Genomic DNA, 16,034 nt, shown 5'->3' on the forward strand with positions numbered 1-16,034 from the left:
CAAAAAAAATTTTAAATCATTATTCTTCACCAATTATGATTCACAATTAATTATAATTTATTATATAATCACGGCTATGGATTAATAATATATTTTATATTATTATTATTATTATTATATATGTATTTATGGTAAAGTTATGAATTTATGTTTAAACAATTTTTGTATATTTGATCACTAGGAAATATATGATTATTTAATTTGGGATTATAAGTATCTAAAGAGATATTAATTAATAAGGAGCGCAACACAATATGGTGAAATAATTTATGTACACAGTGGTAGTTATGTGTTGGGTGTTTGCGATCCAGTAATATCAAGGACATATTTTGTCCAGATTTGTGCTTCAAGGTGGATATTTGGTAGATACTGCTTGGCTCGCAAGATATATATAGATTTGCTAATGCTGCTGTCTGCTGTGCCTCCTGTGCAAGTTCATCCAGAGTGGAGGCATTCTAAAACGAGTTACTGGCCAGATCTCCAGGGGAAAACGGGGGAAAAAGCCTAAAAAAAAAAGAGAAAACCAATGCAGTCACCACAACTAAGGATTGGCAAGCTGCAATTACATTTTTGGTTAATACTGCTTTAACCTCTTCCCTACCGCGCTATAGCCAAAAGACCGCTACAGCGGGGTTGTCTAGTCATTCCAGATCACGCCCCTTGCGCGCCCCCAGCGGCGTGCACCCGGCGCTGCCAGTGATCGCTGTGTCCTACGGACACAGCTGATCATGTGATATGGCAAACGGCCAATCACAGTGGCCTTTTTACCGCGTGATCAGCTGCATCCAATGACACAGCTGATCACCGGGTAAATACAATTGCCGGTTATCGGCTACACTTTCCTCACACTATCACAGCGTGAGGAAAGTACTGCCTATAACCGGCAATTGTCAGAGAAGTGATCTGCATTGATTATCAGGGCACTGATAAGCAGTGCCTCCTATCAGTGCTGCCTATCCGTGCCATCTCATCAGTGCCCATCAGTGCTGCCTATCCGTGCCACCTCATCAGTGCCCATCAGTGCTACCTATCCGTGCCATCTCATCAGTGCCCATCAGTGCTACCTATCCGTGCCATCTCATCAGTGCCCATCAGTGCTGCCTATCCGTGCCACCTCATCAGTGCCCATCAGTGCTGCCTATTAGTGCCCATCAGTGCAGCCTCATCAACTCACATTTTGTTTATAGCGCAAAAAATAAAACCCCCAGAGGTGATTAAATACCACCAAAAGAAAGCTCTATTTGTGTGAAAAAAGGATAAACATTTCATATAGGTACAGTGTAGCATGACCGCGCAATTGTCATTCAAAGTACGACAGCACTGAAAGCTGAAAATTGGCCTGGGCAAGAAGGGGGTATAAGTGCCCGGTAGGCAAGTGGTTAAGGGCTGGTTCACACCAGAACTTGGCGCAGGAAAACTGTGTTCTGTGAGTGTTTCCAAGCACCGTGTTCAAAATGATGCAATCTGCGGCAGGTGTCAATAGTATGTTAATGACACCCCAGCACAACGCAGTGGGTCCATGCACTACTATCGGTGCGGTGTGATTTTAGTCCTTTAAAAATGAATGAGCTGAAATCGCACTGCACAGAACTGCATGTGATTCCTGTGTGGGCATGGTGTGAACCAGCCTTCAGGAGCAATTCGAATTTACAAACAAAAACACTGAGGGAATTACCGGTGGATTCATTGCTGGCCCCATATGAATATTAGATGCCTGGCTGTCTGTGGCTTCAATGCTTTTCAAATCACTGACCCACAACAAGCATGTAGATTAGAGAGACAGATGGAGGATAGAACTCTTGATCTGTCAAACTGAACTCCTGGCTCCACAAATATTGTCTTAATACAAGAGTCATATGTATTCTTACCAGAGTCTTGGAGTCCTTTGTGTATTTCTTTCAGATCTTTGCAGTAGTCTGGTGTGACCAAACGTTTTTGTGCAGGAGCTTCCTCTGACAAAGACCAATCACTGCTGCTCTCTGTTGGTACAGAATAGCTGGTCTGGTCTCTACCTCCTCCTGTAGTTTCTGCAAGCAGCTTATAGTGAGTGGAGCCCCCTGGGTCCTTCCCACAACTTTGCTCTCTGCACAGGCACAGTGATGATGTAATTGCTACGTTTACGAAGTAACATCTGGGTTTGCAAGGACACCTGGTGCACACAAAGTGGAATTATATATGTTGTTGCTATTGAGCAATATATTTATACAAATGGCTTTCTTCCTGGGGTTTAATTTTTAAGGTCACTGACTCCAAAATAATTAAAGTGATATGAAACTTACAGTATCCTATGGAGGCACCCTTGTATGCAGGGACTAGAGTTGTGTCTCCCTACACTGTGTGCATCAGTAGTAATGACCTTTAACCTAGGATGCCTCTGCTCTTCTCTCTCCTCTTCCTCCCTCATCTCTTCAGGCTAACAGACTGGCTGGAGACTGCATTGGCCACTGTTAATTTTTTTCCTGTGAAGATTGGATGTTCAGGGAAGCAGCACTGAGAGAGCAGGAGTCAGCCGCATTACAAGTTGTAAACACCAAATGCTGAGGTAAGATATTTAACAAATAATTTACTGGGGAACATTTATTTTATTGTGCTTAGTGTGTTAAGCTAAAAAAATGCTGAGGGTTTAAGTCTACATTAAAGCCACTGGATCAGCATGACAGACAGCCAACCAATAGCAACCTACATACTTTTTTCTCTATGCAGCTTTCTATAAAATAAAGGCTAAACGTTTTTTTTAGTTTTTGGATGGAGTGGAGAGCTTAGAACCTGTCAGGTTTTTATTGCAGTCTATGCCACCATTTAGGGATATTCACCCTCTCTATTTATTCTGTTTACTATTATCACCAAAAGTGAAAGAAAATCCCAAATTTAGGTTGTCCCCAGAACAGTAATAGGAGGGAAAGTCTTCCAATGGGGACACTAGTTCTGGTGACACCTCGAGATTCCTTCTCTTTCAAGGGATTTCCACTCACTTCCTGTTTTGGCTATGGGGCAGGAAGTGAAAGGAAAACTCCCCAATGGGACTTGGCAAGAAAAAAAAAACAAAAAAACAAAAACAACTGACCGGTTACAGCCCTCCATTACTCCGTTATTGAAAATAATAAAAAAAGTTTTGCCTTTAGTTCCACTTTAGCTATTTGCAGACTAGTGACGTACCGGTACATGACTGGGTTTTAGGTGGTTATACCAGGATGATGTCGGTATTTTTTTTTCAGCCAGTAGTTGGCTTTCTTGTAAGAGCAACCCTAACAGCTAATTAGCCGCTGGATTGCTTTTACAAGCTGTGGGAGGTAATGTGTAACCCCCCCCTGCCGCCTTCTGCAGCTCTCTCTGACTCCCCTGTCCCACCAAGAGTGCACTCCAAGGTTCCACTTGCTGACCATACCATCGGAGACTGGAATGGCTCTGATCATCTCTATGGTCTAAGCCTTTTTCAATCAGGGTACCTTGATATTTCTTCAGGGGTAGCTTGGCAAAATGCCTAAAAATTGCCCCAGAAATGCCCAGCAGGTGGATCAAGCCAGCATTTTAGTTACACAAAGCCATAGTTTTCATTGTGCAGCATTACAACCTTCTAGCCACCGGGACCTAACAACCAATGACACCATCAGTTGATATGGAGGATGTCGGTCACATCCTTGTTTGACCCTTCTCTGCCCCTCTCTGTCAGTAATGGGGTCACATTAGCTGAGTGATAGAGAGAAGCCGAGGGAGAAACATTAGAATACTAGTCAGTATCAGTGTGCAGAAGTCTGCTTTAGAAGAATAAATCCCCTCTAACATTGCTTGTCCTACATGTGTGGGTGTTGCTGCATTACGTAAACCTATTAGAATAGTTTTTCACATTTTAGAATGAGGTGCCTCGGGACTCTCCATGATTTTAGAGGGTGCCTTGACTGGAAAAGATTGATAAGAAACCGGAAGTGATGAGCATTGTGTTTTTGATGCGGTTCCTCTGCGTTTCCCTTGAAGTCTATGAAACCAATAACACAACCTACTGCAGGCAAGAAATAAGTCCCTGACCCTTTCCAAAAAAACGCACCTTTTGAAAACACCGATATGAATATTATCCATAGGAAATCATGTTAAATGGACTGTAGTGCATTTCTGCAAAACGCATGTACCTAGGACAGCTGCCGCCTCCAGATACGGTCCAGTGAATGAGGCAGTACCTCTCAGGACCAGATCCACTGTGGCATGGTTCTGTAGTCAGCTCTGAGTGAAGTCCATTCAAGTCCTTTATCCTGGCACTTCTGATGCCTTTGCAACAGTTGTATGGTCCATGGGCTGCCTAAAAGCAACAGCCCCTGTACCTCTGGAACCCCCCTGGGGAAAAAGAACCCAGCTCTCCAGTGTCTGACTATTTATCTACTTGCCAGTCCCCTACTGGCTAATTCCCCTCCAGGGATAGGCTGGTCAATTTGAATCTCCCACCCTAAGTCCTGAAAGCTTCTTTCAGAGGTAGGGGGAAGAAATCAGACTCCCAGCCTGTGAGACCCTGAACAGGCCAGAACAAACAATTACTGCTTCCGTGCTCCCAGAAGGAGCCAAAGCTAAATTTACCAGCAACCTACGCTCTGAAGGCTCTACACTCCTATGCTCGTGTCTAAACAATTTCTTCTCAGTATGCTAGCAGTGCCTGAAACATGAGACTGTTAGATCTCTCAATGAAATCTCTGAAATAGGTCATGGGTGCTTTTTATTTGTCTCTTGTTTTAATAGCACATACAAAACATGCTCCAAAAGACTATAGGCCCCTTTCACATGGGGTTCCATTTTTTTTCATCAGTTCAGCCACATTTTTTTCCAAGAAAAAAAATGGATCAGTTCACATCAGTTCTTTATCAGTTTACATCCATTTTTCGTCTGTTTAAGTCAGTTTACATCAGTTTTTCGTCCGTTTACATCAGTTTTTGTCCTTTACATGTTTTTGTCCTTTATATGTTTTTGTCCTTTACATGTTTTTGTCTGTTTACATCTGTTTTTGTCTGTTTACATACAGCTTTCATCCGTTTGCATCCGTTTATATCAATTTTTCATCTGTTTGTCTGTTTTTGTCCGTTTACATCCGTTTTTTCATCCGTTCTGGTTTTTTTTTTCCGGAAAAAAAAAAGTTTTTTTTTCTGTTAAAGACCGGATGTTAACAGATGCGGACATTAACAGATGTAAACAGATGATCATCCGTTTACATCTGCTAGTCCATAGACATACATAGGTGTCCGTTTTTTATCCGTAAACGGACAGATGTAAAACAGACATACGGGGAACGCCCGTGTCAAAGGGGCCTTAGTTCTGTTTGGGTAAACAATTTTGTGCACAGGCAAGCATGCTTGTATCTCATTATTATCTGTGAGCTAATGACCCTCCCTGGTCCAGTGTTATCATAGGACACAGCATGGCTTCAGATGTCAGTTGTATGATGGGAATTTAGAGATATTCCAACCACATGACATTATTCTTCAACAATAATAGGATTATTTACTTCGTTCATAAGAATTTGTTAACATCTCTTTGGAGTCCTACAAATGTAAAATGTTGCCAAGAAGAGAATAATTGGACATGCAGCAGTTCACACCAATGCGATTTTAGTGCATTTTGCAGAAACTCTACAGTTCATTTAACATAGTTTCCTATGGGACACAATCACATCTATGCATTTTTCAGCGGCTGTGTTTTTGGAAAGGGGCATGGGCTTTTATGAAACGCAACCCGGTGCATTTTTGGTTCAATAGAGTTCAATTGACATACAGCAGAACACGCATGTGGTGCATTTTTTATGTGTTTTTTTTTCTAATCGGAAAGTATGACACCTCTGTTCATGTAGGATGGCTTTGGAGTGGCTTTACACTCTCTGGGACTCAAGTAACATCAAAGTCACATCAAAATGGCATCAAAGTCAATACTTTCCTATTGGCAAAAAAAAAGCTAAAATGCATTAAAAACGTGTTCAAAAATGCATAACATGCCAGAAAAACACATCATTTGCAACACGCAGAGGTGAATCTAGCCTTAAAGTAAAACTATAGGCAAAAACCTTTTTTTTTTTTTTTTCATTTTGGATAGAGTAAGAGAGCACTATAACCCCTGGTATCAATGGTATCATTTCCTTCATCCTCCAGGAACTGCCTGCATACTCTCGCCACATGAGGCTGGGCATTGTCGTGCACCAGGAGGAACCCAGGACCCACTGCACCATCCTAGGGTCTGACAATGGGTCCAAGGGTTTCATACTGATCCTAATGGCAGTCAGGGTGCCATTGTCTAGCCTGTAGAGGTCTGTGTGTCCCTCCATGGATATGCCTCCCCAGACCATCACTGACCCACCACCAAAATGGTCATGCTGAACAATGTTACAGGCATCATAACATTCTCTACGGCTTCTCCAGACCCTTTTACGTCTGTCACGTGCTCAGGGTGAACCTTCTCTCATCTGTGAAAAGCACAGGGTGCCAGAAGCAGACCTATCAATTCTGGTGTTCAATGGCAAATGCCAATCGAGCTCTGTGGTCCCGAGCAGTGAGCACAGGGCCCACTAGAGGACCCTCATGAAGTCTGTTTCTGATTGTTTGGTCAGAGACATTCCCACTAGTGGCCTGCTGGAGGTCATTTTGTAGGGCTCTGGCAGTGCTCATCCTATTCCTCCATGCAAAAAGGAGCAGATACCGGTCCTGCTGATGGGTTAAGGACCTTCTACAGCCCTGTTCAGCTCTCCTAGAGTAACTGCCTGTCTCCTGGAATCTCCTCCAGGCTCTTGAGACTGTGCTGAGAGACACAGCAAACCTTCTGGCAATGGCATGTATTGATGTGCCATCCTGGAGGAGTTGGACTGCCTGTGCAACCTCTGTAGTGTCCAGGTATCATCTCATGCTACCAGTAGTGACACTGGCCTTAGCCAAATGCAAAACTAGTGAAAAATAGTCAGAAAAGATGAGTAGGGAAAAAAATGCCAATGGCCTCCACCTGTAAAACCATTCCTGTTTTGGGGGTCGTCTCATTGTTGGCCATCTAGTGCACCTGTTGTTAATTTCATTAACACCAAAGCAACTGAAACTGATGAGCAACCCCCTCTGCTACTTACCTGAACAGATCAATATGCCAGGAGTTTAATGGACTTGATGCTATACTCTGATTAAAAAGTGTTCCTTTCATTTTTTTGAGCACTGTATAAATGGAGAACTGGTGGAAGAATTAAAGTTCTGCCTCCTCTTTCATAGATCAATTTTTTATATGGAAGCTATAGTACAACCTCTATGAATGGAGGAGGGGGGCAGAAAGGGTAGGCATAGTCAGCACTCTTGATGAGTACCTATGACCGGGCTCGTAATAACCCCTGAAGCACTGGTAGAGGGGAAGAGATTAGAGGATTTCAACTAAAACAGCAGCACAAGGGACACTTACATTGACTGTAAGTATCACCCCTTTTGCTTTTTTTTTTGTTACATTTTGACTAAAGGGCCTATTTATACCAGTGAGTTTGCGTGTTTTTGCATGCACAGTGAAATGCATTTGACAACGCATTTTCATGTGCCCTTTCAGTGTATTTTTCTTAAAGTGTTCTTAAACCCACAACAGTAAAATCAGTCTGTATATGCAGTAAAGCATGCTTGTTATATTCACTGTGAAACCTAAGGGGTTAATCCTCTGCACTGTGTAAAATGATGTTTTGATCCTCTCTTCTCTGAGCCTCTCCTTCCACAGTCCCCAATCCATCTGCTGATAGAACAGAGCCTTGGGGGCCAGCTGCACATGCACAGTTTGGTGTGTATTTCTTTGGAAAAGTGCAAGTGATAAGCACAGGGCCAATCAGCACTCTCCAGACAGAGTCTTGCAGTCTCCCAGGAAAATCAGGGGAAGAATGAAAACTCCTCCTATGAGCTTTAACCCATGCTCTGCTGGACACTGATAAAAGTCAAAAGACTGCTCTAACTGCTGATGAGAAAAGGTATATAGCAGTTTATAATTACTAAAATAATTGCATTTCCATGTTCTGTGTACTGTGGGAGCCCAGATATAGTGAATGCAGGGTCCTGGGCTTAGTAACACTTTAAGCTTGCATTTACTTTGAGGTCAAGTCTGTCTTCTTTCTTCTCTGGGCTTTTATGTGCACTTCACTACATTGTGGTGCATATTTGCTCATTTATATGCATTTGTGTGCATTGCTGTGCAGAAAAATGAAGCTTGCAGTACTTTTTTTCACCTCAATGCAATAGTGTGAACTATGCCCATAGGATAATCTGGATTTTGGACTGTCTGTGCAGTTGGAGTTCAGTTAAACATGCATTCCACTGGATCTGGGGTGAATGAGCCCTAAGCCTTTAAATAGTGGGATAAAACATTTCACTTTTCACTACAAATTCAGCAAAGGAATGCTTTAAAATGTAACGTTTTACAACAGGTGTTCTGACTGAGGCTCTAATTCAGATCTGTGCGGCTTAACATATGGTGATCTGCCTGCTGGGGAACTTGCACTGCTAATTGACCAATGGCAGCCTACAGCGACTGGTAGCATGTAAAAATTAAATGTGATTACTACATTGTTTCAATCATCCCTTCTGTATTTTAATGGACTTACCATAGTCATTACTACTTTATTTTAATTAATTTAAAAATTATATCCCGAATTTACAAACCCTTTTCCAGGGCAGGGGTGGACGGTTATACAGCTGGAACTTTGGCAATGTGTACCACAGTACAAAATGTTCCAACTTTCAGAGGCTTCACTATAATATTCTACATTTCACCCTTCACTAGATGACAGACACATTGTAACTATATATAATCCAGCTCAGAAAATTGTAATATTTTTGATATAACTGTTGAGGGAATGTGGTTTGAAATGAAAGCTTTATAAGAAAATAATCCTCATCCCACTAGGTTGTTAGAGAAAGTGACAGTAGGACAGCTCCGATCGGCACACTGTGATATTCGGTTCCTGTTCTGAACATGACAGCTTGCTCAGAGTCACTAACCTGATTTCACACTGTGGGTACATCTCTACGTTCCATCCCACAGCCATGACAAGTATTCCTATTCCTGCAACTTGGATGAATAAGCTTTGTTTCCTACAAGGCTTGTGTACGCTATGATCAACAGATGGCACTCAGCGTGTATTCCTGATGATTCAAGACGTCCCTGACACGCTGGGCAGAAAGGGGGGGACTGAGACAAACAGCTCTGTATGAACATATGCTTAGCATAGTGTCAGCTCTGTGCTATTCTACCATAGTGAATCCACAGGAACTATGGCTACCACACAAACCCCAGAGCGCACTGACAGGCCACATGTTAGAACAAAGTCATAAATAATGGGCTTTCTGGATTTACAACCCAACTGCAGGAAACCAGAAAATTCCAGCTCTACTGCAAGGGTTAACTGCTTGGTTAGGTATACGGAAGAGTAAAAATTCTACTTACTTGATCCTCCGCTCTCTCCTGACAGATCTCCAATGCTCCAGCAGTGGACTGTCCTTTGGTATCACCACTTTCAATGACTTAATGATGTCAGAACTTTAGACTGTTGGAGCATAGGAGAGAAGAGCCTATGGGGACCAGTCTAGCAGTATGGAGGAACAGGCATGACCCCTAGACCTAAACGAACAGTTAACCCTTGCAAGATTGCTTTTCAGGTTTCCCAGAGTTGGGCTTTGAATGCCAACGCCAGGCTAAACCTTTTTTGTTTTTAATGGAGTAAGGTCTCTTACATACGGGCAGGCAGGAGGTGGTAAAAACAGGCGGTTGAGCTGTGGTTTCACCTCCCCCCAACAGCCCACCTAAAACCGAACATACACCCGGAGAAAGCTATACACATACCATGGAAAATTCAATGTGGCTTGTTGACTTGACAGAAGGCACTACCTGTCAAGCTCAGCTATTCAAGTCAATAGCGTAGATGTATACTCGCAAGCAAAACAAATAAGGCATATCAAACTCCACAATGAACATGAGAATGTCTGGTCTCCTGGATGAATCCCAAATGCATGAAGACCTTCCAAAAATACTGACACGTTTCGAGGGGTGATCCCTCTTCATCAGAGACAATTTTGGATGCTGAATAACTAGCCTTTAAATCATTACTGAATGAGGTCACATGATCAATCCCCAAAACCCCTTCCATTTGAGGAAAGGTATATAAAGCATTTAACAAATATATCCTCTCAGAGAGATACATTTAGGTCCATATATATTTGGACACAGGCACAATTTTAGTTTTTTTCAGGTATTTACCAAAACATATTCAAGCTATAGTTATATAATGGATTTGGGCTGAAAGCGCACACTCTCAGGTTTAATGTGAGGGTATGTACATCCAAATTGGAGGAAGGGTTTAGGAATTACAGCTCTTAAGAGTAGCCATCCCCCCTTTTTCATGTGACCAAATGTAATTGGACAATTGAATCAAAAGCTGTTTCGTGGCCAGGTGTGGGCTACTCCTTCGTTATTTCTTCATCAATTAAGCAGGTAAAAGGTCTGGAGTTGATTCTAAGTGTGGTATTTGCATTTGGAATCTATTGCTGTGAACCTATATCATGCGTTCAAAGGAGCTGTCCATACAAATGAAACAGGCCATTGTAAGACTTCAAAAACAAAACAAATCCATCAGAGAGATAGCAGCAACATTAGCAGTGGACAAATCAACAGTTTGATTTGAACAGGAAAGAAGAACACACTAGTGAGCTCAACAACATTAAAAGGTGTGGACGTCCAAAACGACAGTGGTGGATGATCGCAGGATTCTCTCTATGTTAAAAAAAAAACCCATTCACAAGGTTCGTGAGATGTTCGAAGTTTGGGATATTTTTTATAACTTAACCCTGCTTTAAACTTCTCCAAAACTTTATTCCTGACCTGTCTGGTGTGTTCCTTGGCCTTCATGTTGCTGTTTGTTCACTAATGTTCTCTAACAATACACCTACAGTATATTGAGTAAAAAACATATATAATGGGAAAAAGAAAAAAAGAGAGGGAAAGAAAAAAGAAAAGGAAGGAATCAACCATAACAAGTACATTAACTAGAAAAGTTACAATTTCTGGGGAAATTGTGTGAAGTGTTCTTGCCTCCACCAGTAGTCTACAACTGTAGTGGGCGAAGTAACTGGATAGAGTGGCTTGTCACTCTGCTGCCTGCTCACACACCTGGGTTCCTATGGCAACTCACTCTACTGCAAGGGCAGAGAAGAGCGGTTAAAAACAAACTGCTCCAACTTGCTCATTTCACTGGCAGTTGCCATCTTCAAACGGTTGTAGTTTAAAAATTCTAAATCCTAGACCGAAGAGCTTTATATTGTGAGAATCACAAGACCCAGACCTACATTTTGATGCATAGTATGTCTCTGAAATAGTAAAAATGAAGGCACACTCACAGTTTAGAAATTGCCCTTCAAATTTGAGGTGGCTAGAGTGCAGTTTCAATGAATGTCAATGGGCGGCGTGAGCTGCAAACAAATGATCATATTGTGAAAACTATCAGAACTATGGCTTAGCCATGGACATTTGTAGTGGCAGCAGGGATAGCTGAACGTTTTGATATAAGATTTGTGTAGGTGGGCTTGAAAATGAGGGAGTCATGGCAGTTTAGAAATCATGTCCTGATTTTTCTGCTCACACTCTAGCTTTTTTCAGCTCCCACTCTAGTTTTGAACATTCTGCCATTCATTCCTATGGGACGAATTTCACCACAAAAATGCCAATATTTTGTGAACCATTCGGCGAAACGTTCCACAAAGTAATAGCACACCAGTCGGGAACAATCTGCACGTTTCGGTATATTACTGTCTATGTAGTGTAAAAACTGTGGGAGGAGTTAGGGTGGTAAATTTGGCTATAATAATAAGAATATATATGTGAGATAACAGTAAGTGGTCTTGCCATGCAAGAACACTTAATAAATGGCTATGTCACAATGTGTTATGTTACAGTATACAGTGTACCTCAGGGTCCTCGTTTAGCCCATCCTGTGTCGTGGTACCTAATTTAAATATCCAGAAGGTTTCTCTCCTGCAAAGGAGGGAGAATCTTTCATTCTGAGTTAATGGTCTGTCATTAATGCATTCTATTGCCAAGACCTCCATATTCTTCAAATCTTTTATTATGATGTTGGAAAAAGTGGACAGGGAACACTATGTTGATCATTGCCATCTGTAATAAGTTGGCAATTCTCTCCGATCTGTTTATGCAATGTGCACTTGGTACGGCCAACATACAACAGTTTGCATGGACAGAGTAAGACATAAATCACATATTCTGAAGAACAGGTAATAGACTGTCTGATTGCAAATTGATTTCCCTTATTATCCTCAAAACTAGATTGTCCATGTTGTATGGACTGGCAAGTTAAACATCAATTCTTACGGCACTGGAAGATACCTGCTCTGTTAACAAAAAAGGAACGTATATCTAAAGAAGCACCTATTTTTATGTGATGCTAATTTGCTAGGGGCTAAAATATTTTTTAGTGTACGTGCACGTTTGTAAGTGACCATAGGATTAGATGATAATAATGGACCTAATTTAGGGTCTAATTTAAGGATGTGCCAGTTTGCGGATGATACCTGAAATGGCTTTGTATTTATTATTGAAACCAGTAATAAATCTAACTGAATTATTGAGAGATGATTTGACTGTTTCGGGTGGAATTGATAGATGTTTATAGATGTTTAGTCCGTGCTTCTAGAATTAATTTGTCTGGATAACTTTCTTCAGAATTTTTTTTTATCACTGTGTGGTAATCATCTACCCTTGAGCAATTACGCCTAAGACGATGGAACTGACCATCAGGAATGTTATCTCGCCAGGCAGGGTGATGGTAACTATTGTAATGTAGGTAAGAATTACCTGCTGTAGGTTTACAGTAGTTGCTAGTCATAATCTTGTTGCCATCATGTGTAAGTTCTAGATCTAGAAACACTAATTTATCTGGATCAAAAACAGGTGAAAGTGAACCCTTAAGAATTGTTGTTGCAATGGGATACAAAGGAGGAGAAGCCATCTGGAGAGCCACACCATATGATGATAATATCATCAATATACCTACCATAAAAGGATTGTTCTTCCAGACGTACAACTCCTCCCAATACCCCACAGTAATATTGGCATAAACCGGTTCAAAATTGGTGCCCAAGGCAGTGTCATGGGTTTGCAAATAGAAATCATCAGCAAACATGAAATAATTATGTTCTAAGCAAAATCTAGTACTGCCAACTAGGAACTGAGCTTGCTTAGAACTCATGAGAGGATTCTTAGATAGAAAAAAACATAATGCTGTTAGTCCAACTCGATGAGTTATGGAAGTATATAATGATATTACATCCAGTGACGCCCAATAATGATGTTTCTCCCAAGAGTAAAATATAAGTAGTTCTATGACATGTCCTGAGTCATGAATATAAGAAGGCAATTGGGTCACAACAGTTTGAAGAAAATTATCAATATATTGAGACAGACCACTGAGAATTCTATTTGTACTAGCCACTATGGGTCGACCCGGAGGATTAACTAAGCATTTATGAACCTTTGGGAGATGATAAAAGTATGGAGTACTGCACTTGGGGGGCAGTAAAAACTGCTTTTCCTTTTTATCCAGCACTCCACCTGTGAAGGCCTGCTCTACTAGATGCTTGTGGTCCTGTTGGTAAAGAGGTAATGGATCACCCGATAATTTTTAGTATTTATTATTATCTGTGAGTAAACGATGAGCATCAGCCAAATAATTTGCTCTATTCTGTACCACTAAGCTCCTGCCTTTGTCAGCTTGTTTTACAATGATGGGATAGTTGAAAGATTGTCGTTTGAGGGGAGTATTACAAACAGCAAGTCCCTATAGGCTAGATGGAAAAAAGCTTCTATATAGAGACCTTTAGATTGTATGGGAAAGAAAGTGGACTTTGGTCTAAAACCAGAATGAGTAATATCCGGCTCCATGGGAAAATCCAAAAAATGGTTATCAGTATGACCCTCTATCCATAATTCACCCAGTATTTCAACTAAGGCGTCATCCATATAAGATCATGGATTTTCAATGCTGAGAGTGGGATCATCCAACGGTTGGATATCCTCTGTATCATGGGAGGCATAGTGCCGTTTGACAGTCAAAGAATGGATAAATCTAAGTAAATCTTTAAATAGGTGGAACTTGTTTGGACATATAGAAGGGGCAAAATTCAGACATTTCTTTAATAAGGTATTTGCAGCATCTGTAAGAGTGTGACCAGTCCCTCCCTCCTCCTCTATGCCCAGTCCCTCCCTCCTCCTCTATGCCCAGTCCCTCCCTCCTCCTCTATGCCCAGTCCCTCCCTCCTCCTCTATGCCCAGTCCCTCCCTTCTCCTCTATGCCCAGTCCCTCCTTCCTCCTCTATGCCCAGTCCCTCCCTCCTCCTCTATGCCCAGTCCCTCCCTCCTCCTCTATGCCTAGTCCCTCCCTTCTCCTCTATGCCCAGTCCCTCCTTCCTCCTCTATGCCCAGTCCCTCCCTCCTCCTCTATGCCCAGTCCCTCCCTTCTCCTCTATGCCCAGTCCCTCCTTCCTCCTCTATGCCCAGTCCCTCCCTCCTCCTCTATGCCCAGTCCCTCCCTTCTCCTCTATGCCCAGTCCCTCCTTCCTCCTCTATGCCCAGTCCCTCCTTCCTCCTCTATGCCCAGTCCCTCCCTCCTCCTCTATGCCCAGTCCCTCCCTCCTCCTCTATGCCTAGTCCCTCCCTCCTCCTCTATGCCCAGTCCATAAAAAAGACTACAGTGGGTGAGATGTCACATCTTGATTAATGGATGCACTGCCTCCCATAAAAGCATGTGGGCAAGAGTCATTGATTCCCATAAGCAATTTTATTTCTGCATTATACAGATCGCTCTCTATATTGAATAGACATTTTATGATGTTTGTATTAAGTTTTAAAAGATTTTTCCATTGTGTGGATATGTGACCAGCAAAGTGCCAATCAGCGCTGGCTGGAAAGGGGGTGAGGGGGTAAGTGAAGATTGTAGGACACGTCAGGAGAGTGAAGTCTCCTCCTACAGAAAGATTCAGCACTCAGCTGACCACAGCTTTCTGTCATTTGATCGCTGGATTCAGCGATTAAATTAAGGTAGATGGAGGTGTCTTTCTTATTCAAAATATGCATATCTATTTCATTGGTGCTGTGGGAGTGCTGATATTTTCATTTTTATATGATGGGTTTAGTATCACTTTAATTTTGTTTTTGGAATTCATTTAGATTTGTTTCATTAATTTGTTTTTGAATTCAATTGGACTGAATCAAAAAATACTGAATCGGCATTTGAATTTATTCTATTTGAATCTGAATTTTGGAAACCGGTTGTAGTCTTTCTATTCAAATTTGAATTTATTCTATTCGTAATTCGAATTTTGGAAGACGTTTATATTCTTTCTATACTATTCTTTTCTTTTTTTTTTATTGTATTCTTTTCTATTCTAATCTGGTATACTGAAATGTATTCTATTTTAAATTCCAATTTTGGAAGATGGTTGTATTCTTTCTATTTTATTCTATTCTATTGTTTTGTCTTTTCTTTGTTTTTCTATTCTGTTCTATTATTTTCTAATTTAAATGTCTTCTTTTAGAATTTCGGAAGACAATTCTATTCTTTTCTATTCTAAAGACTTGGTGTAAGAGGGAAGGATTTGGATTTCTAGAGCACTGGGCTGACTTTTCATTGGGGTACAACCTATATGCTAAAGATGTTTTGCAATTAAATGGAAGGGGGTCTGCTGTGCTGGGGGAGAGGTTTATGGGGAAGGCTGGAGGAATATTTAAACTAGGATTGAGGGGGGAGAGAGAATTAGATTATAATGAAGCAGACAGGTTAGACAGGGGTCAGTGCCTATTGGTGGGTGGTATGAGGAAAGATGGAGGGAGGGCTATGGCAGGTGAAAAGAGGGTTCCCATGTTACGAACAACCAGTGCAAATGGTACTCTGTACTAAAATGAAAAAGTGCAAAATGTGACAATGAAGTGTTTGTTCACCAATGCCAGACATTTGCCAATCAAAATAGGTGAGTTGGATGCTTTGGTGCATGAAGAGAACT

This window comes from Staurois parvus, unplaced genomic scaffold, assembly GCF_062004578.1.
Source record: "Staurois parvus isolate SC_StPar_1 unplaced genomic scaffold, SC_StPar_1.0 ptg000396l, whole genome shotgun sequence".
NCBI lineage: Eukaryota > Metazoa > Chordata > Amphibia > Anura > Ranidae > Staurois > Staurois parvus.